This window comes from Mauremys mutica, chromosome 2 (assembly GCF_020497125.1).
Source record: "Mauremys mutica isolate MM-2020 ecotype Southern chromosome 2, ASM2049712v1, whole genome shotgun sequence".
Taxonomy (NCBI): Eukaryota; Metazoa; Chordata; order Testudines; family Geoemydidae; genus Mauremys; species Mauremys mutica.
In genome coordinates, this window is record NC_059073.1 from 26,386,252 (window position 1) to 26,412,945 (window position 26,694).

The following is a 26,694-nucleotide window of genomic DNA, read 5'->3' on the forward strand; positions in this document are numbered from 1 at the left end:
GCACCATGGGCCTATCATGCACCTGCCATCAGTGCAGATGGAAGTCAGAGGACTTTTCTAAAGAAGCTAGTACTGTCTGCGGCAATGTATCTGACAGTCGTGTCTAAAGGCCCCGCCCAAGATCCAGCTGCCTTAGGCACTGGACAACCACATAGTAGGAGACAGCCCTTATATTCACAAGACCTTATATTCTTAATAGACATGACACGCCCAAGGTCACACAGCAGATCAGTGGCCAGGCAGAGAAAAGAACCCAGATTTCCTGTCTACCAATCCAGGGCTCTGTCCACTAGTCAACACTGCCTCTTCATCCCCCAGCTTCATCTCCCTCTGCTTGGCTACAACTCCAAGAGAACACAGACCTATAAACAGGGGTGGGGATTTTGAGAGGACTCTGCATTTTCAGAGAGAATAGATACTGCTGTCCTTATGTGCTTACCGTTTTTGATAGATATTTGCAAGCATTTCATCCCCTCTTTGCCTACAAGCAAAGGGGACAGTTTGGTTCCATATGAGCAAGTTCTTGTGCGGAATCTACTTCTTCTTCCTGTCTCTGAAATGGGAAGGTGGCCAGGGGACATCCAATCAGCATGAATGAGTTCTTCTTCTGGGATGGTTGAATGAGGAGCCCTCCAAACAAAGAGTCAACACAGCTGGAAAAAATAGGAAAGAGCAAGACCTCACTGAAAACCAGATGCTGAATTCATGTTTTCCTTCAGGAAAAAAAAAATAAATTATTGTAACAAAAAGCACGCTACACTTTTTATGTTAGAATAAAACCAAAAGAAAAGATTGCTCCTGAGCTTTTAAGTAGACATGTTTTATTCTTTTAATTAGTCTGAAATAAGTTTGACATATTTACATTTGAAATCCTGTTATTGATTGGAAAAGAAACATAGGCTTCCTGGCCTGGCAATGATCAGCGAAGTTGATGTGTTAGACTTGTTTTGTCTCTTGTAATAGCGCTTTCAAAAAATTGCTGTTGTTTTTGGATTAGCTGAATTGCAGAGTTAATTTACGTGAAGGGATTTAACAGACAAAACAGAAATCCTTTTAAACTGTGTCACTATGCTTATTGTGATGGGACAGGATGTACGAAGATGGGGAAGGGTGTAGCGAGAAAATATTGACTCTATTGGGAATGGTCCGCTGAGCAGCACAAAAAGTCTAGGGCATCTGGCATTGTAGTAATATACGGGGGATTGCAATTGAAGTAATGGCAGAAGAAAGAAAAGGAGAGGTGTCAAATGTTGTAAAAACCGGATTACATTGAAGGAGTTTGCCAAGTCATGCCTGACCAACCTGATTGCCTTCTATGATGAGATAACTGGCTCTGTGGACATGGGGAAAGCAGTGGATGTGATATATCTTGACTTTAGCAAAGCTTTTGATATGGTCTCCCACAGTATTCTTGCCAGCAAGTTAAAAAGTATGGACTGGATGAATGGACTATAAGGTGGATAGAAAGCTGGATAGATTGTTGGGCTCAATGGGTAGTGATCAACGGCTCAATGTCTAGTTGGCAGGCTGTATCAAGCGGAATGCCCCAGGGATCAGTCCTGGGGACAGTTTTGTTCAACATCTTTATTAATTATCTGGATGATGGGATAGATTGCACCCCCATAAGTTCGCAGATGACACTAAGCGGTGAGGAGAGGTAGATACACTGGAGGGTAGGGATAGGGTCCAGAGTGACCTAGACAAATTGAAGGATTGGGCGAAAAGAAATCTGATGAGGTTCAACAAGGACAAGTGCAGAGTTCTGCACTTAGGACGGAAGAATCCCATGCACCACTACAGGCTGGGGACTGACTGGCTAAGCAGCAGTTCTGCAGAAAAGGACCTGGGGATTACAGTAGATGAGAAGCTGGATATGAGTCAGCAGTGTGCCTTTGTTGCCAAGAAGGCAAACGGCATATTGGGCTGCATTAGTAGGAGCATTGCCAGCAGATCGAGGTATTGCATCCAGTTTTGGGCCCTCACTACAGAAAAGGTGTGGAAAATTGGAGAGAGTCCAGTGGAGGGCAACCAAAATGATTAGGGGGCTGGGGCACATGACTTAAAAGGAGAGGCTGAGGAAACTGGGGTTATTTAGTCTGCAGAAGAGAAGAGTGTGTGTGGGGGGGGAATTTGATAACAGCCTTCAGCTTCCTAGGAGGATGGAGCTCAGCTGTTCTCAGTGGTGGCAGATGACAGAACAAGGAGCAATGGTCTCAAGTTGCAATGGGGGAGGTCTAAGTTGAATATTAGGAAATGCTATTTCACTAGGAGGGTGGTGAAGCACTGGAATGGGTTACCTAGGGAGGTGGTGGAATCTCCATCCTTAGAGGTTTTTAAGGCTCGGCTTGACAAAGCCCTGGCTGAGATGATTTAGTTGATGTTGGTCCTGCTTTGAGCAGGGGGTTGGATTAGATGACCTCTTGAGGTTTCTTCCAACCCTAATCTTTTATGATTCTATGATTATATGAGTTAATTGGTTGTAGCTAGGTAAATGGAAGGAATTTGGGCCCAGATCTATAAAGATGTTTAGGTGTCTAAGTCCTAGTCTTGAGTTCCACTACGATACACAAAACTCCTACTGACTCCTGTAGATGCCTAAACTCAATTGGTGCCTGAATTTTCCAGTCCTTTAATTATATATCCACAGTGGAACAGTTTCAGCAGGAGAGACTAAGAGATCCTAACGGTCCCTGGCAGACAACATTTTGGACTCCCAAAAACAACTGAAAATAGTGGAGAGGTGGAGGTAGTATTTGAGGATAAAAAGGGAAACATCCAGGGACCTCTTTAAAGAGATTGTGGAAGTGGCAAAGGACAGCATGGCAGTTTCCAAGGGCAGCATTGCCACGGCCAATAAAAGTTCCAGAAAAGACAGGGAGCTGCAGAGGCAGCTCCTGGAGGCAATACAAAACCAGAAAGGAAGATTATTCAGCTTATAGTAGCCATAGTTCAAGACATGTGCAAAAGAGAATTGGTCCATTGGTCCACTCCCGTGCCCTTCACCTCCTTGTGCTCCCACTTGAGGGTATAAGGGGTGGTACAGACTGACTGATTCTCCACTTCCTACTCTACAACAAATCATACCAGGAGCTGAGCAGAGGGGAAGGAAGGTGGCTCATGAATACCCATAGGGACCATGCATCTTGAAGAACTCCAGTGACTGTAAGATAAATAACCTTCCTTTCTTCTCTGAGTGCTGATCTTGATGTGTATTCACAGTGGGTCACTCCCAAGCTGGGCTTATTGAGGAGGAGGGTGCAAGGAAGAGTCCTGCACCACAGACTGCAGGATCACTGAACTAAAGGAAGCATCTCCAGCTGAGGCTTGAATCAGGTTGTAACATCTGGTGGAAGTGTGAATGGAGCCCCAAGTCACCACACAACGTATTTCTGAGGGAGGAATTCCCTACAGGGAAGCCACTGAAGCAGCTTGGGTTCTTCATCTGGGGTTGTTGAAGAAGAATCTCTCTGACTGTTTTTAGTTCCTCGATGAGTTTGCACTGGTGTGACCACAGATGGAATGTAACCCCATTAGGGTTTAGAAAGTACAGCTCCCTTAAAAGCTTGTCCTGAGGCAGAGGAAGGCCTGGTTGTTCAAGGAAGAAGTGCTGGTTGTTCCAGAGGGAGGGGAGTTGAGGTAGGGAGAGCGACAGGGGTGTGTGTGTTTCTGGAGCTCCAGATAAGAGGCCTACAGGGCTCAGGTCCTCACATAGAGAAGCAGCTAAGAACCTGCTCTAGCCAGGGAAGGACAGAGCAACCAACCAGGGATGTCCAAGAACAGGAGCCAGGAGGAGCACTGTGCTGGGAAGAAATCACCTGAGAAGGACAAACTGGAGCCAGATCTGGTGTCATCGTCACCCAGAACTGCATGAGACCTTGTGTTGGGAATAAGGAGGGAGACTGGGAAGGTTGTTGCTTTATGTGGGTTTGCAGGGAGAGGCAGAAGCGGGCACCAGAAGAGGTTGCTGGGGAAAGTTTACTGGTGCTGAAGATGACCGGGAGCACCCAACGACTCACTGCTGGACTGGAATGCTGCCCAGGATTCCTGACCTCTGAATCTAGACACATGGCTCAACCTCTGCCCTTTCATATAGTGCTGCCCTGGTCCCATGCATCCTCATGTTGACTGTAACTCTGACTTACCACTCCTCCTATCTTCTGCCCTTGCTGTTTTTCTCCAATCATCCCTCTGTAAATACATATTTCCCTTTCCTATATTCATTATACTATTCCTGTGTGTGTGTGTGCGCGCGTGCGCGTGTTTACTCGGGGGGCAAAGTGGTTGGAATGGGTGTTCCTGGGGTGGAAGGGAGTTTCCCTGCTGCGTTCCTGCACACGCCTTTTCTTGGCCGGAGCCACCCTATAAAGCAGACTCCATCTTAGCCACGAGGGCTCTATAGTTACAACTGTATCCAGTTCTGGGACCCACAGTTCAAGAAAGATGTTGATAAGTTGGAGCGGGTTCAGAGAAGGGCCTCAAGACTGACTAAAGGATTAGAAAACCTGCCTTACAGTGATAGACGCAAAGAGCTCAATCTATTTATCTTAACAAAGAGAAGGTTAAGGGGGTTGATTTCAGTGTGTGGAGAACAAATATTTAATAATGGGATCTTCAATCTAGCAGAGAGAGGTATAGCATTATCCAGTAGATGGAAATTGAAGCTAGACAAATTCAGTCTGGAAATAAGGTGTAAATTTTTAAGAGAATAATTAACCATTGGAGCAATTTACCAAGGGCTGTGGTGGATTGTCCATCACTGACAATTTTAAAATCAAGATTGGATGTTTTTTTCTAAAAGATCTGCTCTAGGAATTATTCTGGGGAAGTTCTATGGCCTGTGTTGTACAGGAGGTCAGACTAGATGATCACAATGCTTCTTTTTGGCCTTGGAATCTATGACTCTATGACAGTCTGAGAGGAGGAGGAGCTTCTATAAAATTTAACAAAGGAAGATACAAGTGAAAATCCACCTAAAGGCTTTGGGAAGAGATTGCTTCCCCTTTCATTCTTTCAACAATAAAAACAAACAACCTTGGAGACTTCCAAATTGGCTTGTTCTGTACAAGCAGAAGGTTAGAACCCTGCATACGTCCAGTGAGTGGAGCTTTCTATCCTTCATGTTATGATGAGGCTTTGGGTAGAACACTGGAATGTGAACAATCTGGTTTAGGTGAAACTCAGAAGGCACCTGAGGGATGAACTTGGGATGCAACCGCAAAGATACTTTATCTCCATGAAAGACCATGTATGGAAGGTCTGCCATAAAGTCCCAAAGCTCATCTACTCTCCTAGCTGAGGTAATTGCCGTTAGAATGGCAACCTTCACAGATAGGTGTAGAAGGATGCAGGAAGCTAAGTGCTCAAATAGTGCAGAAAGGATGAGGTTCAGGTCCCAGGTAGGAGCAGGTTTAGATGTCAGATGGAATGTCCTTGTGATACTGTTTAGAAACTTCACAGTAGTAGGATGGGTAAACACTGAGCAGTTCTCCACCAGAGGATGAAGGACTTTAATGGCTGCCATATGTACCTTTAGGGAACAGATAAGCTAGACCTCTTTAGCAATAGAAGATTGTGAAAGATATCGCAATGCCAGGCAATGTCTTTGGGGCCATGTTGCATTAAGTTGATATGTCACTGTAGGCCAGGGGTTATACATAACTCCAAGGAAGAGGGTTACCACAACTTCTCCAGGAACCAAAAACAGTAGGTGGTGATTAAGGTGAATCACTCAGGTTCCTCCAGCGTTACCACTCCCTAGGGAGGCTTGCATATACTGGTTCACACAGAGTTTTCCAGAGCCCAACAGAAAAATAAAGGGTTTGGGGATGCATTGAAACTGACTCAAGGCCTTCTTTCTGATCCAGGAAATGGACAGGACCTTCTGTGCAATGGAAGCGCCAACCCTTGTGGAAGAGTTGGAAAGACTTTGGGCCACTAGGGCCCCATAAGGCTGATGGGTGTCTCCTGGTATGTTTAGCGTGTGTTTAAATCTATTGATTGTTCTTATTATGTTTTATCTATAATTCTTTTATCTTAAGAATAAATGTGCTTGCTTAGGAATACACTGCTCATAGCCCTCAGAGAGAAAGCCATGCACAGGTGCTGGTCGGTAGGCAGTGTGACTAGCTGGGGATATCACAGTGTAAAGCAGGGCACCATCCTTAAAACCCTCCAGTCAGAAGGGAGTGAAACAAGATCCCTGCACAGAGACAGGTGATGGCTGGAGTTCTGAGACCTGACTGGACACTCCTGGGAGTGGACCACAGAGCAGGAGATACAGATGCAGTTACCCTGAAACTATGACAAAGATATTCCAGGATGAGCTGGATTCCCAATTCCTGAGGAGGTACGTGGTGCTGTTGATACCATAGGGAGAATCATTTCCTCTCGGCAGCATAGCACTTCCTTGTAGAGGGGCTACTGCTATTATTAAGGGTGGATTGCACATCCTGTGAACAAGCTCTCTCTATGCTTGTTATCGATCCAAAAACCACGCAACCAGATGGAGGGAAGATGGGATGGGGTGGTTGGTCCTTCCTTCATTCTGTGTGAGTAGGTTCAGGATCACCTATAGGTGAATGCATGGGTAGGAGGCCAGCTGCAGGATGATGGTGAACTAGACCTGTCTCAGCCACCAGGGAGGTATCAGGATCACTGCTGCCCTGTCCAGTTTGATTTTCCCAAGGATGAGGGATAGCAGAGGAATAGGAGGGGAGGCATACATCAGCGGGTCCAACCACTGTACCAGGTAGGTTTCTCATCTGGAGTTAAGACCCTGGGCAGCTCTGGAGCAATAAGCTGGGCAGTGCTTGTTCTGCTATGTTATAAAAAAGTCCTAGGATGGGACACCCCGTTGATGAAAGAGGTACCACAGTACTGACGGATAGAATTCCCACTCATGATTTCTGTGGAAATGCCAGATGCACCAGTTCCGGAGCTGGACCTCTTCTCTGCAAGAGTGGGATAGATCACGCTCCTCACTGATTGTTTATATAATAGACCCTGGTCATGTTATCTGATCTGACTTGAACATGCCAGGATCAAATAGGAATAGGAATGTCTTGCATGCTTCATGTACTGCCTGAAGCTCAAGAAGATTGATCTGTAGCCTGGATTCCTGTAGGGACCAGGCAGCCGGAGCTGTCTGGTCATCTAGATACACTCCCCATCCCAGTAGGGAGGCATCTGTGATGAGTGTCTTTGTAAGTGGTGTGGGAATGAAGGGGACACCAATACATACTTTATCCTGGTCTCCCACCAAGTGAATGATGTCAGAACTTTCCAGAGGAGCTAGACCTTCTCATCAAAAGAGTCCCTGCTTGTAGCGTAGACTGTCCTTAGCCAGACCTGGAGGCATCAGTAGGTGCAGCCTTGCAAAAGGGATGATGTAAGTGCAGGCAGCCATATGGCCTACCAGCACCAGGCAGGACCAGACCATAGTCTGAGGGCTGAGACGGAGCTGGGTGATGAGGTCCCTCATCACGAGGAATCAGCCTTGAGGTAAGTAAGCCCTTGCTGTGATTGAATTCAGATTCAATCTAATAAATTCTATAACCTATAGGGGTAGGGGTAAAAGTGGACTTTTCTGAATGTACTTGAAATCATGAAAGAGTTCAGGTGAGGAGATGATTGCTGTTTGCACTTCCTGATGTGACTGACCCATAGTAGCCAATTGTCCAAGTAAGGAAATACTGGGCTGCCTCATCTGCAAAGATGCACAACCACTAATGAGCATAGGCGCTGACTCTGTGGGTGCTCCGGGACTGAAGCACCCACAGGAAAAAAATGGTGGGTGTTGAGCACCCACCGGCAGCCCCCCGATCAATGCCTCTCCCTCCCCCCAGCACCTCCCACCCATCAGTGGCCCCATCGATCAGCACCTCGCCTTCCCTCCCAGTGCCTCCTGCCCACCATGCTCAGCTTTTCTGCATCATGCAGGAGGCGCTGAGGGAGAAGAGTGGGGGCGGGAAGAGGCAGGAGCTTGTGCGAAAGGGTGGAGTGGGGGCAGGGCCTGGAGGGGAGCAGGAGTCGAGCATACCCTGGGAACCAAAAAGTCAGCGCCTATGCTAATGAGTGTAATTTCTTAAAAGCCCTTGAGGCCATCAAGAGGCCAAAGGTGAGAATTCTCTATTGAAAGTGCTCTGAGCCCACAGTGAAGTGCAGAAATCTCCTGTGAGCTGGGTGAATGTCCAAATGAAAACATGCATCCTTCAAACTGAGGGCCGCAAACCAATCACCTTCATTCAGGGAGGGGATTGCTGAGGCCAGGATGGTCATACTGAATCTTGAATTATACATAAATACGTTCAGATCTCTCTCTGAGCTCCACAATGATCTCTAGCCTCCCCTTCTTTCTGGGAGTAAGGAAATAACTTCAGTAAAGCCCTTTCCCCCATGAGATGGAGGCACGGGCTCTGTAGCCCCCAGCTGGAGTAGGGATGAGTCTAAATTAGCTGTTACCACTCAAGAAAGAGATTTTGGAGTCACTGTAGATAGTTCTCTGAAAACATCCACTCAATGTGCAGGGGTAGTCAAAAAAGCAAACAGAATGTTGGGAATCATTAGGAAAGGGATAGATAATAAGACAGAAAATATATTGCCTCTATGTAAATCCATGGTACGCACACATCTTGAATACTATGTGCAGATGTGGTCACCTCATCTCAAAAAAAGAGATATTGGAGTTGGAAAATGTACAGAAAAGGGCAACAAAAATGATTAGGGGTATGGAACAGCTTTCGTATGAGGAGAGATTAATAAGACTAGGACTTTTCAGCTTGGAAAAGACTAAGGGGGGATATGATAGAGGTCTATAAAATCGCAAAATTGTGAAGAAAGTAAATACGGAAGTGTTATTTACTCCTTCTCATAACACAAGAACTAGGGGTCACCAAATGAAATTAATAGGCAGCAGGTTTAAAACAAACAAAAGGAAATATTTCTTCACACAACACACAGTCAACCTGTGGAACTCTTTGCCAGAGGATGTTGTGAAGGCCAAGACTATAACAGGTTTCAAGAAAGAACTAGATAAATTCATGGAGGATAGGTCCATCAATGGCTATTAGCCAGGATGGGCAATGATGGTGTCCCTAGCCTCTGTTTGCCAGAAGCTGGAAATGGGCGACAGGGGATGGATCACTTGATGGCCACTGTCAGAAGACAGGATACTGGGCTAGATGGACCTTTGGTCTGACCCAGTATGGCCGTTCTTATGTTAATGACCTGTCGTGTGACCTTGGACAAGTCACGTCACATTTCAAGTTCTTTCCCTTCCTATCTTCTGTGTGCCCTGACAGTTTAGATTGTAAGCTTTTCAAGGAAGGGAGTGTTTCTTACTGTGTGTTTGTACAGCTCCTAGCACAACAGAACCCCAATCTCAGTTGGGGCTTGGAAGTGTAACTGTAAGACAAATGATAATAAATAGCTACTCACAACTGTGCTCATAAAAACCCAGGAATTACTTGGTTTATTTAATGAACCAGTCATTTTTTTTAAAACTAGGGCACCATTGGAAATTGTTGATACCTGATCTAAACTTAAGACTTATGTCCCTGTCTTATGTCTCGTGGGTGATGTTATGCTTGCTAGAGGTAAAATGACATTATAGGAGTATGTCAGGGTATGTTGTCTCGGGTTGCCCCTTCTGATATCCGCTCCAACTACTACTAGGTTTTTGTTTGTTTGTTTGTTTTTTAGCTGAGAGCAGCTGGAGGTTTTTTTTCCCTTTGCCTGAGGGCAGAGTAGTTAAGCTATAGCAAGGGAACTCACAAGCTGGTTATTTTTTCCTAGCTCTCAGGCTAGGCTAGGCTGAGGGCAGGAGGGCTAGCAAAGATGATGGAAAGTGAGGTCCAAAAGAAAGTGGAATTAGCCAGATTGGAAGCTGAAGAGAGACAGAAAGAACATGACAGACAAACAGACTTAAAGCGATTGGAGTCGGAAGCGGAGAGAGAAAAGAGGCGAAGCGCTTGGAGATGGAAATGGCGGCGAAACGCTTGGATACGAAGTTAGAGCTGAAGCGCTTAGAGCTGGAAAGGGCTAAGCTGGGTCTACCAAATAACCCTATCAGTCCTTCTCCAGGTACCTCTCCCCATTCCAAAAAATTCCCCACCTACAAGGTCGTGATGATACAAAGGCCTTTTTAGAAATTTTGAAATGGCCTGCCTTGGGTACAGCATCTCTACAGACCAGTATATGGTGGAACTGAGGCCACAGCTCAGTGGACCCTTAGCAGAGGTGGCAACTGAAATGCCTAAAGACCACATGAACAATTATGAACTTTTTTTTAAAAAGGCCAGAATTAGAATGGGGCTAACACCCGAGCATGCCCATCGGTGGTTCACAGCCCTAAGATGGAAACCAGACATGGCATTTTCCTGACACGCCTACCACGTTGTAAAAAATTGGGATGCCTGAATATCAGAAGCAAGTGTTAAATCTCTGGAAGATCTGTCTTTCCTAATGCAAATGGAGCAGTTCTTAGAGAGTGTTCCTGAAGAAATAGAAAGGTACATCCTAGATGGGAAGCCCAAAACTGTAATTGAGGCAGGGCAGATCGGAAACAAATGGGTGGAGGTGGCGTAAAAGAAAAAAGCTAGTAGCAGTTGGAGTGGGTATCAAAAGGGGCAACCCAAGACAACACCCTACTACCGGGGGCAGCCCAAGACCCCACCTACATCCAAAGGAAAACCCCAAATACCTTATCGTCCCACCACACCAGTCTCCAGCAACCAACCTCGCCCCAGTGGCCAATCAGCTGGGCGATGTTTTAAATGTAACAAGTTGGAGCATGTGAAGGCCAACTGCCCCAAGAACCCCAACGGATTGCAGTTCATTACACCAGAATCACACCAAAAGTCCCCAGGCCCAGATGCCTCCCAGATACTCTCAGAGTGAAGGGAAACTGAGTGTGGGCGGGAAGAAGGTTATCACATGGAGGGACACTGGAGCACAGGTATCAGCTATCCACCAATCCTTAGTGGACCTCAAATTCATCAACCCAGAGGCCCAAGTGATGATTCAAGCCTTCATGTCAAACTCTTTAAACTTGCCTACACCCAAGTTGCCTGTCCAGTACAAGGGCTGGTCAGGAGTGTGATCTTTTGCAGTCTATGATGATTATCCCATTCCCATGCTGCTGGGGGAAGACTTGGCCAACCATGTGAAGCTAGTCAAGAGGATGGGAATGGTTACCCGCAGCCAGGCTAAGCAAGCCTTCACGCCTATCCCTGTTCCTGAGCCTTCTACCAGAGCCCCGTCTGTGTTACCAGAGACCCAGACTGAGGTGGTGGAACTGGACCCCATACCAACGTCTGTGACAGCAGTAGTGGATCCAGTCCCAGAGACCCAGACAGAACCAGTCCCAGAGCCGGAACTGGCGGAGCAACCAGCACCATTGCCAGCACTGAATCCAGCACTTGCAACCCTGTCTGCAACTCCAATGCCAGAGGGTACCACCGAGCCTGCACTGGCAGCAGCAGCTAAACCTTCACAAGAGGCTCAGCCGGAGCCTGAAATACAACATAGTGCACCAGCGGAGAGCGGTTCACAGTCAATGGAAACAGCCCCATTACCTACATCACTTCCAGAGGGACCAAGCCCAAGTCCACAATCCAGTTAGAAACTGATGTCTCCAGCATCAAGGGAACAGTTCCAGGCCAACCAGGAAGCAGATGAAAGCCTCTAGGGAGCTTGTACGATGGCACGGAGCAACCCACCGCCTCTCAGCTCTTCTAATCGATCCTGGTTTGTTGTAGAAAGAGGACTTTTATACAAGGAAACTCTTTCTGATGGATACCAGGAAGACTGACATCCTCAGAGACAGTTGGTGGTTCCAACTAAGTACCAGGTAAAGCTCTTAAGTTTAGCCCACAATCATCCTAGTGGGATGATCAGGATGAACAGGATCAAAGACCATTTTGGGAGGTCATTCCACTGGGAGGGAATGGGCAAGGATGTTTCTACCAATGTCCGGTCTTGTGAGGTGTGCCAAAGAGTGGGAAAACCCCAAGACCAGGTCAAAGCCCCTCTCCAGCCCATAATTGAGGTTCCATTTCAGCGAGTAGCTGTGAATATTCTGGGTCCTTTCCTGAAAAAGACACCCAGAGGAAAGCAGTACATACTGACTTTCATGGATTTTGCCACCCAATGGCCGGAAACAGTACCTCTAAGCAACACTAGGGCTAAAAGTGTGTGCCAGGCATTAACAGACATTTTTGCCAGGGTAAGTTGGCCCTCTGACATCCTTACGGATTTGGGAACTAATTTCCTGGCAGGGACCATGAAAAGCCTTTGGGAAGCTCATGGGGTGAACCACTTGGTTGCCACCGCTTACCACCATCAAACAAATGGCCTGGCGGAGAAGTTTAATGGAACTTTAGGGGCCATGATACGTAAATTCATAAATGAGCACTCCAATGATTGGGACCTAGTGTTGCAGCAGTTGCTCTTTGCCTACAGGGCTGTACCACATCACAGTTTGGGCTTTTCACCATTTCAACTTGTGAATGGCCATGAGGTTAAGGGGCCATTACAGTTGGTGAAGCAGCAATGGGAGGAGTTCACGCCTTCTCCAGGAACTAACATTCTGGACTTTGTAAACAACCTATAAAACACCTTCCGAGACTCTTAGCCCTTGCTAGAGAAAACCTAAAAGATGCTGAGGAAGAGCAAAAAGCCTGGTATGATAAACATACCAGAGAGCGTTCCTTCAAAGTAGGGGACCAGGTCATGGTCTTGCAGGCGCTCCAGGCCCATAAAATGGAAGCATCGTGGGAAGGGCCATTTATGGTCCAAGAGCTCCTGAGAGCTATTAACTATCTCATAGCATCCCCCACCTCAAACCTAAAGCCTAAAGTGTACCACGTTAATTCTCTAAAGCCCTTTTATTCCAGACAATTAAAGGTTTATCAGTTTACAGCCCAGGGAAGAGATGACACTGAGTGGCCTGAAGGTGTCTACTATGAAGGAAAAAGTGACGGTGGCATGGAAGAGGTGAACCTCTCCATGACCCTCAGACGTATGCTAGTGCACCGCCCTTGATCTACTGTCACTGCTTCGCACCAATGTTCTCAGCCACCCCAGGACAGACCAAACAGGCATACCACTCTATTGACACAGGTAATGCTCACCCAATTAGAGCCCAGCCTTACCGGGTGGCTGCTCAAGCTAAAACTGCTATAGATGAGAGATCCAGGACATGCTACAAATAGGTATAATCTGCCCCTCTGAAAGTGCATGGTCTGGTCAACTCCAGTGGTTCTAGTTCCCAAACCAGATGGGGAAATATGCTTTTGCATGGACTACCGTAAGCTAAATGCTGTAATTCACCCAAACAACTATCCAGTGCCATGCACAGACGAGCTATTGGAGAAACTGGGATGTGCCCAGTTCATCTCTACCTTAGACTTAACCAAGGGGTACTGGCAAGTACCGCTAGATGAATCCGCCAAGGAAAGGTCAGCCTTCATCACCCATGTAGGGCTGTATGGATTTAATGTGCTCCCTTTTGGGCTGCAAAATGCACCCGCCACCTTCCAAAAACTTGTAGATAGTCTCCTAGCAGGATTGGGAGAATCTGCAGTTGCCTACCTTGACAATGTGGCCATATTTTCTGATTCATGGGCAGAACACATGGAGCATCTACGAAAAGTCCTCCAGCACATAAGGGAGGCAAGACTAACTGTTAAGGCTAAAAAGTGTCAAATAGGCCTAAACAGGGTGACGTACCTTGGACATCAGGTGGCTGGATATTATAGGCGATTTGTACCGCACTACAGCCAAATTGCTGCCCCACTAGCAGACCTGACCAAAAAGAAACAGCCAAATGCAGTTCAGTGGACTGAAGACTGTCAGAAGGCCTTTAACTAGCTTAAAGCGACACTCATGTCTGACCCTGTGCTTAAGGCCCCAGACTTTGACAAACCTTTCCTAGTAACCACAGATGCGTCCAAGCGCAGCGTGGGAGCAGTTTTAATGCAGGAAGGACCGGATCAAGAATTCCATCCTGTCATGTTTCTCAGCAAAAAAACTGTTTGAGAGGGAAAGCCACTGGTCAATCACCAAAAAGGAACGTTACACCATTTTTAAAAAAGAGGGTAGGAAGACCTGCTGATTCTTTTGTTTTTTTCTACATTAAGAAAGTTTTATTCTTCATACCTCATAACCCATATGTGATAGAGTGCTGAAAGCTAGCAGGTGAGCCAGCACTCTGATTACTTAGGCATCAGTCAGCTTCCCTGGAGAAGGCGGATCAGGGGGGTGCAGGCTAATTGGCTGATCAGGCTGGGAGGCTGGATGAGCCAATTAGGTCACCCACTGAAGGGTATAAGGACATAGGAAGGAAGTAGGAGAGAGTAAGAGTGAGAAAATACATAACCAGGACTAGCTGAGCTCAGTGTGTGCATAGATCTCAAGGAAGGGAGCACCCTGTACCTCCCTGGCCCCGTGGGAAAGGGCGAAAGGTAAAGAAGCACTGTAAATAATACTCCTGCATGGGACAATACTGGTGTTGATGATGGGAACGTAAATAAATTTCATGAACAGACAGAGCCTGAGAGAATCTTGGGGCATCTGCGGAACGTACCCTGTTACATCATAAAACAGCAAAAGCCATTTCCCCTCACACAGCACCCCATAAAATGAAAGGGCTGTCACAGTTTGAAACTTTTGAAGTTCATTTTTAAATTGCTATTTTAAAAAAAAAATCATACAAGTTAGATAAATAAAAATAATACATTTACTGACTCTTTAATAAAGATCACTGCATAAATCAATACAAGAACATGAAGAACACATCATATGGGTTTACAGCTCCAGCCAGGGTTTCCAAATGTGTATAAATTCCACTAAGAAAATAGAAACTTTGTTTCTAATAGTCATATCATAAGAAAATGAACGTGAGAGTTTGTAGTCTGGAACACAAATCTCATTTGGCATGCTGCTGTGGAATAGCTTATTTCAGGATGATGTTCATCACCAACCTCCTACTTCATATTTTTGGCACAGAAGAGTTTGCAGTTCCATCAGAAAGTGTTACATGATTACAGAGCTCTTTTTGAGGGGAAATTTTGGCTATAATTCTTGTAAGCAAGACCAGGTGCTTATCTTAACTGGATGTCTTTTGTTTAGAGACTCATAACTAATGTTATAAATTTAGGGTAGCTTTTACTATAGCAGGAAAATATGATACATACAGCAGTGTATAAATTCTGTATTACAGATTTGATTTACTCTTCAGAATTAAATTACTCTTGGTTTTGTTTTAGTATTGCTGTTCCTACAACCATTGTGACAAATTTTAATTACAGATTGCATTTTATTTAACTTATTTAGAAAAGTTTACTTTGGGTTGAGTGTTTGCTTCAGAATCCTTTGGCTCAAAGTATTTTTCTTTTTTTAATATTTGGAGAAAGGATTTTCAATTTTACATTTATTTCTTTAATGAAAAAAGTTAAAAGCTGAGGAAATTTTGAAAAGTTAGAGTGACAGAATTTCATTTTTCCTTTTGTGACTAACTTTGGAGGGATTGAAAAAAGGGTAAAAAAGTGAGAAAACCTTTAGACATAATTCATTCTAGTGGATTAATTGGCAAAAAAAGAAAAATTAGAGAAGAAGTCAAGAAAAATATGACAATCAAAGTCAAGTTGTTTATTAGTCTGGCATCTAAGCCTTAGGCCACAGTGCACGATATAATAAATACAGGTTTTTAAAATACATAACGTAAAGCACAAAATCAGCCCTTCTCCCAGGAGCAGTTGCACTTGTTAAAACCACAAGCCTTCTCTCTCTCACTCTTGCCTGGTGAAACTGTTCTACTTTGTGCAAATTCTGATGAGTAAATAAAATCTGGAGTATATAGTTTATACAATGTTGCATATGCCGTATTTTCCTCCTATATTAAAAGCCTGTGGATCAGAGAGCGAGAGGCTCAGTCTATAGCCTGATAGTTTGGGCATTTGCCTGGGATGTGGAAGACCCACTGACTCAGGCAGAGCAGCGACTTGAACCTGAGTCTCCTGCATTACAGGTGAGGGTATGTCTACCTAAGCTGGAAGCCTCACTCTCAGCTGTAGACATACCCCGAGTGACCTAACCACTAGGTTCTTGGCTATACTGGGGTAGGTGGTTTTTTTTCACATAACACAAATTGAAATTTCTGATGATGAACTAAACCAAACAGCAAAACCTCCATTTTATGGAAAGTGGAATTCTTGGGATGTGGTGAGCCCTACCCGTAACATCATGACACTTAAAGGATGGGGGGGGATTGAGAATTTGTTGTTGTGAAATGGTTTCTGTGAAGTTAAAATTTATTCCTGAGCCTCTCAAACAGTGCCCAATACTCCGAAAGTCCATCCCTAACCATCCATTTGCAACCAATGGGGATCACAACTGCTGAGTTGTACAATGTGCAAGCCAGCCCTCTCCAATGCTGTAGGCTCCTTGACAGCATTTGTTGTCTTTGGCATCTGAACAAAGCAGAGACGTTCAGCAGAGACATTCAGCTAGATAATAAGAAACAGTTCGATACATAGTGGACATAGCATCTTGAAAAACAGATCTGTGAACGAGTGAGTGGATTGCTGCTCTAATTTCTACTGAGTGAGAACATGAAGCAGACAGCACAACGTTTACCTCCTCATGTGCCTGCAGAGGTGAGTCTGCGCCCACAGGAGGGAAAGATCTGCTTTTGCAGACCTCTGTCCCTTCCCTTGCCCCACATGAGCTGCTCTGGGGGTTTCCAGCTCTATGGCAGTGGAGGGAGTTGGGTCAGGGCCTCATGGGAGAAGCTAGCCAAGGCTCTGTGAATTTGCCCCCTCATTCCCAAACCTGTGGGGAGAAAGCACAAGAAGCTAGTGTTCTGGTGCTGTATTAACTTCTGCAGGGTTACACTCCGTACCCACCATTTTAATCGAGGGATCTGAGGGCAGTGATGGCAGGAGCACCCCAGGTAGCATGGCTCCACTGGAGAATAGAGAAGGAAGGGTATTTGATGCCAGTGCTATTGAAAGAGAAGGAATTGCAGGATTGAGGCTTTACGTATAGTAACTAGCACTTGATACATAGTACTCATCTCTATTTGCTGATTGGTTGTGTATTCCTAAACCCCTCCTGCCTCTCTCCTCAGTCCTTCCATTGCCGGCTTCATTTCCCCAGTCCTCCATGTTCCTCTCCGTATTCCCTGCTTTCTTTTTCAGTGTTCCTCTCTTTCAAGTCCCTTGCTTCTATGAACTTACCTACTCTCCGCAGCCCTGTTCCTGCACCCAAGAATTTAGTTCCAATTACTGTGGTCACTTTGCTTATATGTTTCCACCCTCCCCCCGCCCCTTTGTCTGTTTAAAGGGTTACACTCTTCAGGGCAGATATCTGTACTTCTTATGAGGTTAGATAGCATCCTGGGGGCTAACGTGAGAAACATCAACATCATCTATAGAAGCAGCAAAGAATCCTGTGGCACCTTATAGACTAACAGACGTTTTGCAGCATGAGCTTTCGTGGGTGAATACCCACTTCTTCGGATGCAAGTAGTGGAAATTTCCAGGGGCAGGTTTATATATGCAAGCAAGAAGCAAGCTAGAGATAACGAGGTTAGTTCAATCAGGGAGGATGAGGCCCTGTTCTAGCAGTTGAGTGAAAACCAAGAGAGGAGAAACTGGTTCTGTAGTTGGCAAGCCATTCACAGTCTTTGTTTAATCCTGAGCTGATGGTGTCAAATTTGCAGATGAACTGGAGCTCAGCAGTTTCTCTTTGAAGTCTGGTCCTGAAGTTTTTTTGCTGCAGGATGGCCACCTTAAGATCTGCTATTGTGTGGCCAGGGAATGCTGCTTCTACAGAACCAGACTAACACGGCTACCCCTCTGACACTTGACAACATCATCTAGACACTGATAAGGTACATCACTTTACAAGTTATCATCTCTGATAACAGTGTCCAGCCTAAGACAGGGGTGAACAAAATGCGGTTCATGGATCAAATGCAACCCCCTTGGTGCCCTTGCATTTAATATGGAGGTGTTTGTCGAGACTACAGGTCGCAGCATGAGGAGAGGTTGTTCAGTTTAAGATGTAGCATTGTAGGTTGAAATCTGTGGTCTCCAAGGAGTTCACCCCTTTATTCAAAACGTGGATAGTCATAATGGGTCTCTTTTTATGAAATTAGGTTGGGCTCCTGAGAAATTGTCAGTGTAGCCTTGTGCTGAGCAGTGTTCAGACGTTCCTGACCTAAGGGATCAGTTCCCCGCTGTATCTCCAGCACAACGAATCTAGAGAATTCTGTTACTCTAGGTGTGTGCACAAAGGCAGTGATGGTCCTTTTAAGGCCCATTTATGTGTGCTAGTGTCCAGTTTTTAAAATCAGAATTGGGCCCATCGCATCTCTTCTTAAATGGCTATATCACCAAACTAGAAGGCTGAATAACATATTAATTGTCACATTGAAATTAACTGGTGCAGTAGGAGCAAGTTAAGAGCGTAGACAGAAAAAAAAACCCTTTGAACATTAGGACAGACTTCCTATTAGATTTATTAGCCTTTGGAATAGTCACTAATAGAAATGGTGTAAACACCATCTCTTGAGATTTAAAGATAGACTAGACAAAGCCCTAGAACTACTGTAGGGAACAACTCTACATTAACAGTGGTCTTCCAACTCCAACGTCTCTATGAATCTCATTATTTCTAGTTTAAGAATTTATGCGATGGTCAGTAGATTTTTCTCTTTTCCTCAGAATTTGGTTTTATTTGCTCTGTTCAAACATTAATTGAAGGTCTGAGTTAATGTTTGAATCCTAATTTTATCTGGAGTGTTCTACAATTATCCAGTCTTAGTTCAGTTCACATCTTCACTTTCACTGCTGTAGTTCACTCTACAAGCTATTGTATTTTTCACTTCATGCATCTGATGAAGTGGGTTATAGCCCACAAAAACTTATGCCCAAATAAATTCGTTAGTCTCTAAGGTGCCACAAGGTCTCCTTGTTGGTTCTACAAGCTATGAAGCCACTCATAAGAACATAAGAATGGCCATACTGGGTCAGAACAAAGGTCCATCAAGCCCAGTATCCTGTCCTCTGACAGTGGCCAATGGCAGTGCCCCAAAGGGAATGAACAGATAGGTTATCATGAAGTGATCCATGCCCTGTCACCCAATCCCAGCTTCTGGCAAACAGAGGCTAGGGACACCATTCCTGCCCATCCTGGCTGATAGAAATTGATGGACCTATCTTCTAAGAATCTATCTATCTCCCTTTTGAACCCCATTATAGTATTGGCCTTCACAACAAGGAGTTACAGAGGTTGACAGTGCGTTGCATGAAAAAATCCTTTCTTGTGTTTGTTTTAAACCTGCTGCATCTCCACTCATTTACAATTCAGCCCTATTTCAGTGTCCCTGAAGCACACTACAGAATCCAATAAAGTCTGATTTGGATGGAACACTCAAACAACAATGGACTTTGTTTCTTGTCCTGAATGGATCCCCGGAGCCCATTGCAGAAATGATTCAACAGTTATAAATCACATAGCCATGGTTCTATATGTCCTAGCTGTAAGAGCCCCAATCTATATATCTGAATCACAACTAAACAATTCTGGAAAACCACCAAGAACATGACCTTTAATCATGGATCTAGTGTTGCTTTCACATATTTTCTTCATTTTCCTTGTATTTAAAGTTCTTTCCCTTGCTTAAAATGGTGCAATGAAATGAGACTATGAAAAACATTAACTGAACCTTTAGCAGAATTTATGTCTCAATATGTCTTGGAAAGCTGCTCTTAATATTTCTCTACCACTGATGCTAACTGGGTGTCCAGCCATATACTAACAAGGAAGCAAAAGATTGGATTTAGTCACTAAACAAAGGAATTTGGGGCTGTGTAGTTCAGCTGAACTAGTTTTTAAAGAGCAATTTTGGCATTAATTTCTAGTGATTCTAATACAATGATACAAAGAAAAGCTCCTTACTAAATGAAATATACTCATAGGCTATCAATACATGTCTTGGCTGGGGAAGCAAGGACAGAGGATGGTCTTATGTCTTTCTTAGCTGTCACAATATAATGAGCATCCAATAGTGAAGTGTCTGTCAGTCAGCAAGAAATGATGCTTCTTGCTAGTTGCAGTACAGCCCACAATTGTTTTAGGGTTTCAAGAGGCTTTTACAACCAACTTGTAGTTTATAAGAATTGAGTAGTATCCCTTTAAATAGTTTGTGAGCCCTGGGCCTTACTGTCTTCTATGTTTCAGAAGCCATCAGACCAGCAGTATGTAAATGTAGCTAAGTCTTGAATGTTACACGGAAACATAAATTTGGAACCCAACTTAGCTAAACTTAAACACTAACCTCCCAGAACCCTGGGAGTTGCTCTGTGTCTTTGTAGAAATTCATCTATGATCTCAGGTTCAAACTCAAGAAGACAGAATCAATAATGTGAATTAGATGTCTGAGAAGCAGAAGCTGCAGGCAATGAGGGGAGATTCAACATTTAAAATAAGATGCATTGCTCTTTTAATGTTCTATACCTTAGGGTTAAGTTCTACCATCAATTACACCTTGTGGAATGATTTCACTGGGATTGTCTAGCTTATAAGGTAGGTAAAATATTGACTCAGAGAGGAGGTAAAGAGCGGAGATATAAAACAGAGGGACTCAGATACCATGACGAGCACAATATAAAATCATAAACAAATCAGATATATAACCAAGCAACTATAACGGCAAGAGGCCATTTTCTCTCATCTTAATGCTATCCTTGCTATTTTCTTTTCAGTGTAACCAAGCAATGTTCCAAGTTGCCAGATGGAAGGTATAGACTCAGGATTGGGAATCTGGAAGGAGAGTTGGCTTTTTAAGAAGATCTGTAGCTTCAAATGCAGTCCACAATGAGGAAAACTTTGGAGAACCCCTCTTACATAGGCTACAAGGTAAGTCAATGTCCAGAGAGTGCTGCTTTTGTGTATGTGTGTGTGTATGGTAGCCCAGATGTTCTTCAACAGGACAACACCAGACATATCATGTCTTGAGATTGAAGACATTACATTGGAAAGGTTTTTAACTCAGAGTGAACTTAGGACAGTTAATGAACAAAAATATTTGGAAAAGAGCTTTATTGGAGTTGTTCTTCCAAAGTGTTTAGGTCATGAGAGCAATTATTGATATAATTAAGTATATATCTGTCAGTAAATTATGCTGGACAGTGCTGTGCTCTTGCAGAAAACGCAGTTGCCTGCTCTGTGACACCATCATTTGGAGCCATATGCATCTCTGGAGTAACTTCTTTGGGCTTATGGAGTTACAACAGGGATGAATTTGGCTCAGATCATTAGAACTTAGTATTGCTGCACTGCAGTGGCAAAGGATCCCACAGAGAAAGTGAAATGATTAGGTTTGTTTGAACTAATATATGATACTAGGAGGAAAATGTTAAAGTCAGTGCACTTGCTGACAACTCTATTTTTGGCAGTCACCCAGGGCTCAAATAACGGATCTCTTTAAAGAAAGAGAATGCTCTAATAGGAAGGAATCTAGATACAGTAACTTGAAAGTGGCATAAGGCTTGTTCCTTCTGAAGTTATTATTAATCAAGGGCCAATTCATTGCATGTAATTCAGTAGCAGCCATAATAATTGGTAGCAGCTGTAACTAAAACAACTTCCTGTCAATAATTTGAACTAAGATCATTCTGTTCCCCACGCTCCCTAAGACATTCTCTAGCAGCCCTTCTGAAATGTTGAGTAAAGCATTCAGGAGTCAGACTCGCTGGAGAAAACGCACCTCATTTTTGTCACCTGTCGGATAGATCATGGAGTTACTACCAGCATTGAGCAAAGGGACAGTGCATAGTTTTGCTGTCCCAAGAGCTCAGCAGGCACTGAGTTGTGACCCTAAGTCTGCCTCCCCATTCACCAAAGAGCAGCAGACAGCTGGTTCAGCTTACTTCCCTCTCTGCACTGGCTCAGCTGAACCACCTGGCACATTTAGGGGCCAGAGCAAATGCACAAGAGGAGTGGTAGCAGTTTTACAGCACCCACAGACTGGTGATACGGACAGGTAAGACAGCTCATGAATGAACCCAAGGCAAGCAGTTAGATCCATTCTAAACTCAGGTTTCTGGAAACATGCAATTCACACTGGGCATGCTCAGAGATTTACCACCAGTATTTGCATAATGATTCCTGTACCTCTCATTTGCATAGTCCCCCTATGTGAGTAATTTGATACTTCTCTACACCTATTGCCTAGTCTTTATTTGTAGCTCAATGGGAGTTTAGTTGAATTACATGGGAGTCTCCCGGGTTTGAGACACTTTTAGTAGCATTCTAAACATTCTGTATAACTGATTCAGTACACGCCAAAGAGCAATCACTGGGGCCAGGGCTCTGAGGTGATCCATGAAGATTTTAGGAGAACCCTACATCTTTTCTGTGCTCACAGTACTCCATGCTCAGTTTCACAGTGACTGCACTAACTTCACCTCTGACCCCTTCTGGTTTCTAAGTGCTCCCCTCTCAGATCTCTGGCCTTGAGCCATCTTTCTTAGGGTGGAATCACATGATTTCAATTCTCCCAGTCTCAGACCAGGCCATTGTCTGCCATCCAAGGTATTAATCATTACCTGAGCAGGGCCAGAGTATGTTCAGTACCTGCAGTTTCATTCCCTCCAGGAGCTGTGACCTGTGATATTCCGTCACCAGTCAGCCTTCTTAAAGAAAAGTATTGTGTATTCAGAACCAAAGCATTTCAGAGAACACAAATCTTTAAAAAAAACCAGTCTTTACACATGCCTGCTTTTCCCTGGAAGCTGGGGAAGCCAGGCCTCACCTGCTGCAGACATTCCCACAGGACCTGAGCCTCTTCCATCTCAGTCTGTTCTCACCAGCAACAGCTCACTCACAACTCCTCCAACCTACCTCCAGAGAGTCCTTTTAGCAGTTTAGTCACCCCTTGATCTCTAGGTTCCCAGCCTTGGAAAAATAGCTATAACTTCAGCTAGAGTAGGCCTGGAAGTAGTCCATTGTCTTGTAACTGCCAGTCCCCACCCCCCAAGTGCTTGTTGCTTATATAGAGCCATTGTGTTGCTTTGTTGTTTGTTTTTCTAGTAGCCCCCCTATATAGCTAGACCAATACATTCATATAGGAAATTCTAATAACCCATTACAGCTATCCAGTAACCTTATCTCAGTGACCAGGCCACATGCAAGTTTCATAAAATTATTACAGATCTGTGGGCCATATTTTAAAAACTCCTTTTTATTGTCCTTAATTCTGCTTGCTACAGATTTCTCCTTTTGTCCTTTGGTTTCCCTTATCAATTTTCTACAGTTCCTAACTTCTGATTTATATTCATTATTATTAACTTCTTTTTTCCATTAGCTATAGATTATTGTTTATAGCTGCCTTCACTCCCCTCTAAATCAGCTCAGTTTTTTAACCAATATGGCCTTTCTCCTCAATTGTGGCTTTTTGGCCATCTACTAAGATGTTCTTAAATCATTCCCAATTACAATTCATGTTTCTGATTAAATTCTTCTTCCCAGGCTCAAATTTGTTCTCAGCTTTGTGAAAATGGCCCTATTCAAGCACCAAGAATATATATTACCGGTCTGGACTTTTTTCTGCTTGAATATTATAAATGTGATCAAGTCATGAACACTTATACCTAAAAGCTACCATTAATTTTTAGTTCTGTGATCAGTTCCTCTTTAGCTGTTAGGACAAAGTCTAATAAAGAATTTCGCTGTGTTGGCTGCAACACTTTTTGAGTTAGGAAATTGTCAGCTATAATGTATAGAAATTCCAAGGACCTTTTAGTACTGGCAGTATGACACCTCCAGAATATGTCACTCAAATTGAAGTCCCCCATGATCGTGCAGGGATTTTTTCCTACGCATTATGGATAGATGTGTAAGGCGGTGGTCATCCAGTTCCCTACTATCTTTGGTCTCTGACAAATGCCAACTAATACCCCATCTTGTGTTTTATCTGTTAGAATATTGATCCATAAGCATTCAAGAAAATTTTCTTCTAAGTTATCAGTGACTTGGAAACTGGTAATGATTTTTTGTTAGAGTGCCACTCCCCCATCCCTTTTGTCCACTTGATACTTCCTAAATAGGTTAAAACCATTGATTTTTATCATTTCAATAATATGAATCATCCCACCAACTTTCAATAATGCCAGCTAGATTGAATTTATGCTTATAAATGAGCAATTCCAGCCCCTCTTTGTTACTGAGTCTCCTTGCATTGCTGTATAATCTTTGTGCCATAAGAACATGAGCCTGCCATACTGGGTCAGACCAATGGTCCACCTAGTTCTCTGCCTCTCCTCTGCACAGAAAACAGAAATGGTTCTATTTCCAAACCAATTCCTTGCTGCTGTGGCGTAGTAGGCGAGAAGGCAAGGCAGTGCCTGCAGTAGCCAATCTTTATGATAAGGGAACTAGCATGCCTGTCTGAAGGGAAGGGCATTTGTAGTACAGGTCCTGTTCTTCACAGTCCTAGGCTTTCCCTTCCGGTGGTATCTAACATACCATCTCCTGAACCTCTCCCCGAGTTTCTGCATGGGTGGGTAGCATGGGGTCCCCCTCCCCCCAGCCACATGGTCAGCCCCTTTTATGATATGGCCTCTGGCTAAATAGGGCTTCAGCATCTCCAGCCCTTTCCTGCTGCAAAGGGGAGGCCTTTGATGGTGGACTGCCCTGCCAGTCACATCCTGGGGATCCGATAGGTCACCTAACAGCACAGTCCCTACCAGGGAACAGGGGAGGAGTGCAGGGCCATTATAATACTGCAAAAAGGTGCCAAGCACCCTCAATTTTGAATGACTTCCATGGAAGCATTAAGTGCGCAATACACCTCTCAGGGTCAGGCCCTATATTGATTATTGTGCAATTGCACAAGCAGTGTTTTATTTACAAAGCTTCCATCTAAAAAGAAAATACAGCTCTTCTGTACCTACACAAAAGGTACTGTGCTGTTCTGTTCAGGACAGCTGGAACTGTAAGCACCTGTATTACCCCTCTGCCTCAGCAAGTGAGAGCTTTGCTGCTGTTAAACTGTGTGTCAGTTCCCTGACACTCCAGTCTATCTGCCTTGCCAGCAAACTCCTCGAGACTCTGCCAGTGCAGACCTTGACTTGCAGGTAACAATCCGTGCACCCCAGTTCCCAAGTTCCCCAGAGACATCTCCCCGCAGCATCCAGTCCCTCTCACTGGACACTCCCACAAATTATTAAGTCCTCCGCCTCCAGTGAGACACAGCACACACCAGCCTGCTAGTTTAGCTGAGGAGTCACACTTAATTCTCTGTGGCACCTTATAGACCAACAGACGTTTTGCAGCATGAGCTTTCGTGGGTGAATACCCACTTCTTCGGATGCATCCGAAGAAGTGGGTATTCACCCACGAAAGCTCATGCTGCAAAACGTCTGTTAGTCTATAAGGTGCCACAGGATTCTTTGCTGCTTTTACAGAACCAGACTAACACGGCTACCCCTCTGATACTTAATTCTCTATAACAGCATTGAGATAGTTTATAGTAAAATTAAGACTGTTTATTAACAAAGAACAGACATTTAAGTGATACTAAGCAACAGAAAAAGAGCCAGGTATGGTTACAAACAAAAACAAAACAAAACACGCTTTCCAGTGTCTAAAATTTAACAGAGTACAGTTGTGGTCTCAGGCAAACTCTCACCTATAGTCAGCTCCCAGAGACTTCAGCTCACATAGTTGAAGGATCCACCTTTCCCAGAATCTAAGAGCTCTGGCCTCTTTTGACTCTAAATGATGGATAGCTAAGAGGTTCTCTCCCCTTCTCTTCATAGTCCAGTAAACCTTTGGAATGTGTTCTGAAGTGTATCTCCAGATAAAGTTTGTCTCCCCTGCTGCTTGTGCTCCAGGAAGCTGACACTATCCCATCTTCCTCACCCTCCTCTCAATTTGCTTTTCCTGTGGACTCAGCTGCAAACAAGCTTCCATTGTCTCTGGCAACACCTTACTCAAGGAGACACAGGCAAAACGACATCCCTTTGTCTAGGACAAACTTGTTTATCAGCTACCTGCGCAACAAACACATTACCAGCATTCATACACACAACCCATAGGTACATCTTGCAATGATATTCATGATGAGCCTGTCACCAGTTTTTAACTGATACCTTATTCAATACACTTTTACAGTACAATAATATTGTATGCAATCAGTTGATTCCACTGCTTATTCTTTGCGGTTCAGATCCCCTGTTCTCTCCTTGGGGCGCCTGGACCCTGATTGTCACAGATACTTCAATTAAGGGGGCATATCCTTTTAAATGTGCCCTGTAATGCTATATTATTAACCATATTAGACAGTTATCTTACCTGAAATGTAAACAGGACATGCTTTATTCAGGTGACAGCACTTTATTTATGTCAAGATAGGAAATCATGAGATTCGTGAGCCTAATTTTCACTGTTGTCTTCACAGTTCCAAAGTATTTAGTCAATTAATTCACTGAGTGTTGTGTATTTGGTTGTCATGGGTTTTGTTACTATGGCAACTGAGTTAGACTATTAAGGGATAGCTCAGCCGGTTTCAACCGGCTGAGTGAGCTCTCTGTGTCTGTAAATAAAATGGAGGTTTTGGTTAGCTGTCTGCTCTCTGGCCTCAAGTGATTGCTTCCTACACCGGCTGCCCCAAGGATATAACAC

At 44.2% G+C, this 26,694-nt stretch overlaps 1 long non-coding RNA gene across 1 annotated transcript; it reads right to left on the reverse strand.

Moving 5' to 3' along the window:
* Nucleotides 1-458: 458 nt before the first annotated feature.
* Nucleotides 459-26,468, reverse strand: LOC123362853. Its single transcript, XR_006576607.1, has 4 exons — nt 26,365-26,468; nt 25,700-26,063; nt 22,617-22,703; nt 459-653 (listed from the first exon to the last, which is right to left on the reverse strand). It is a non-coding gene; the product is annotated as an uncharacterized LOC123362853 (long non-coding RNA).
* Nucleotides 26,469-26,694: the final 226 nt, after the last annotated feature.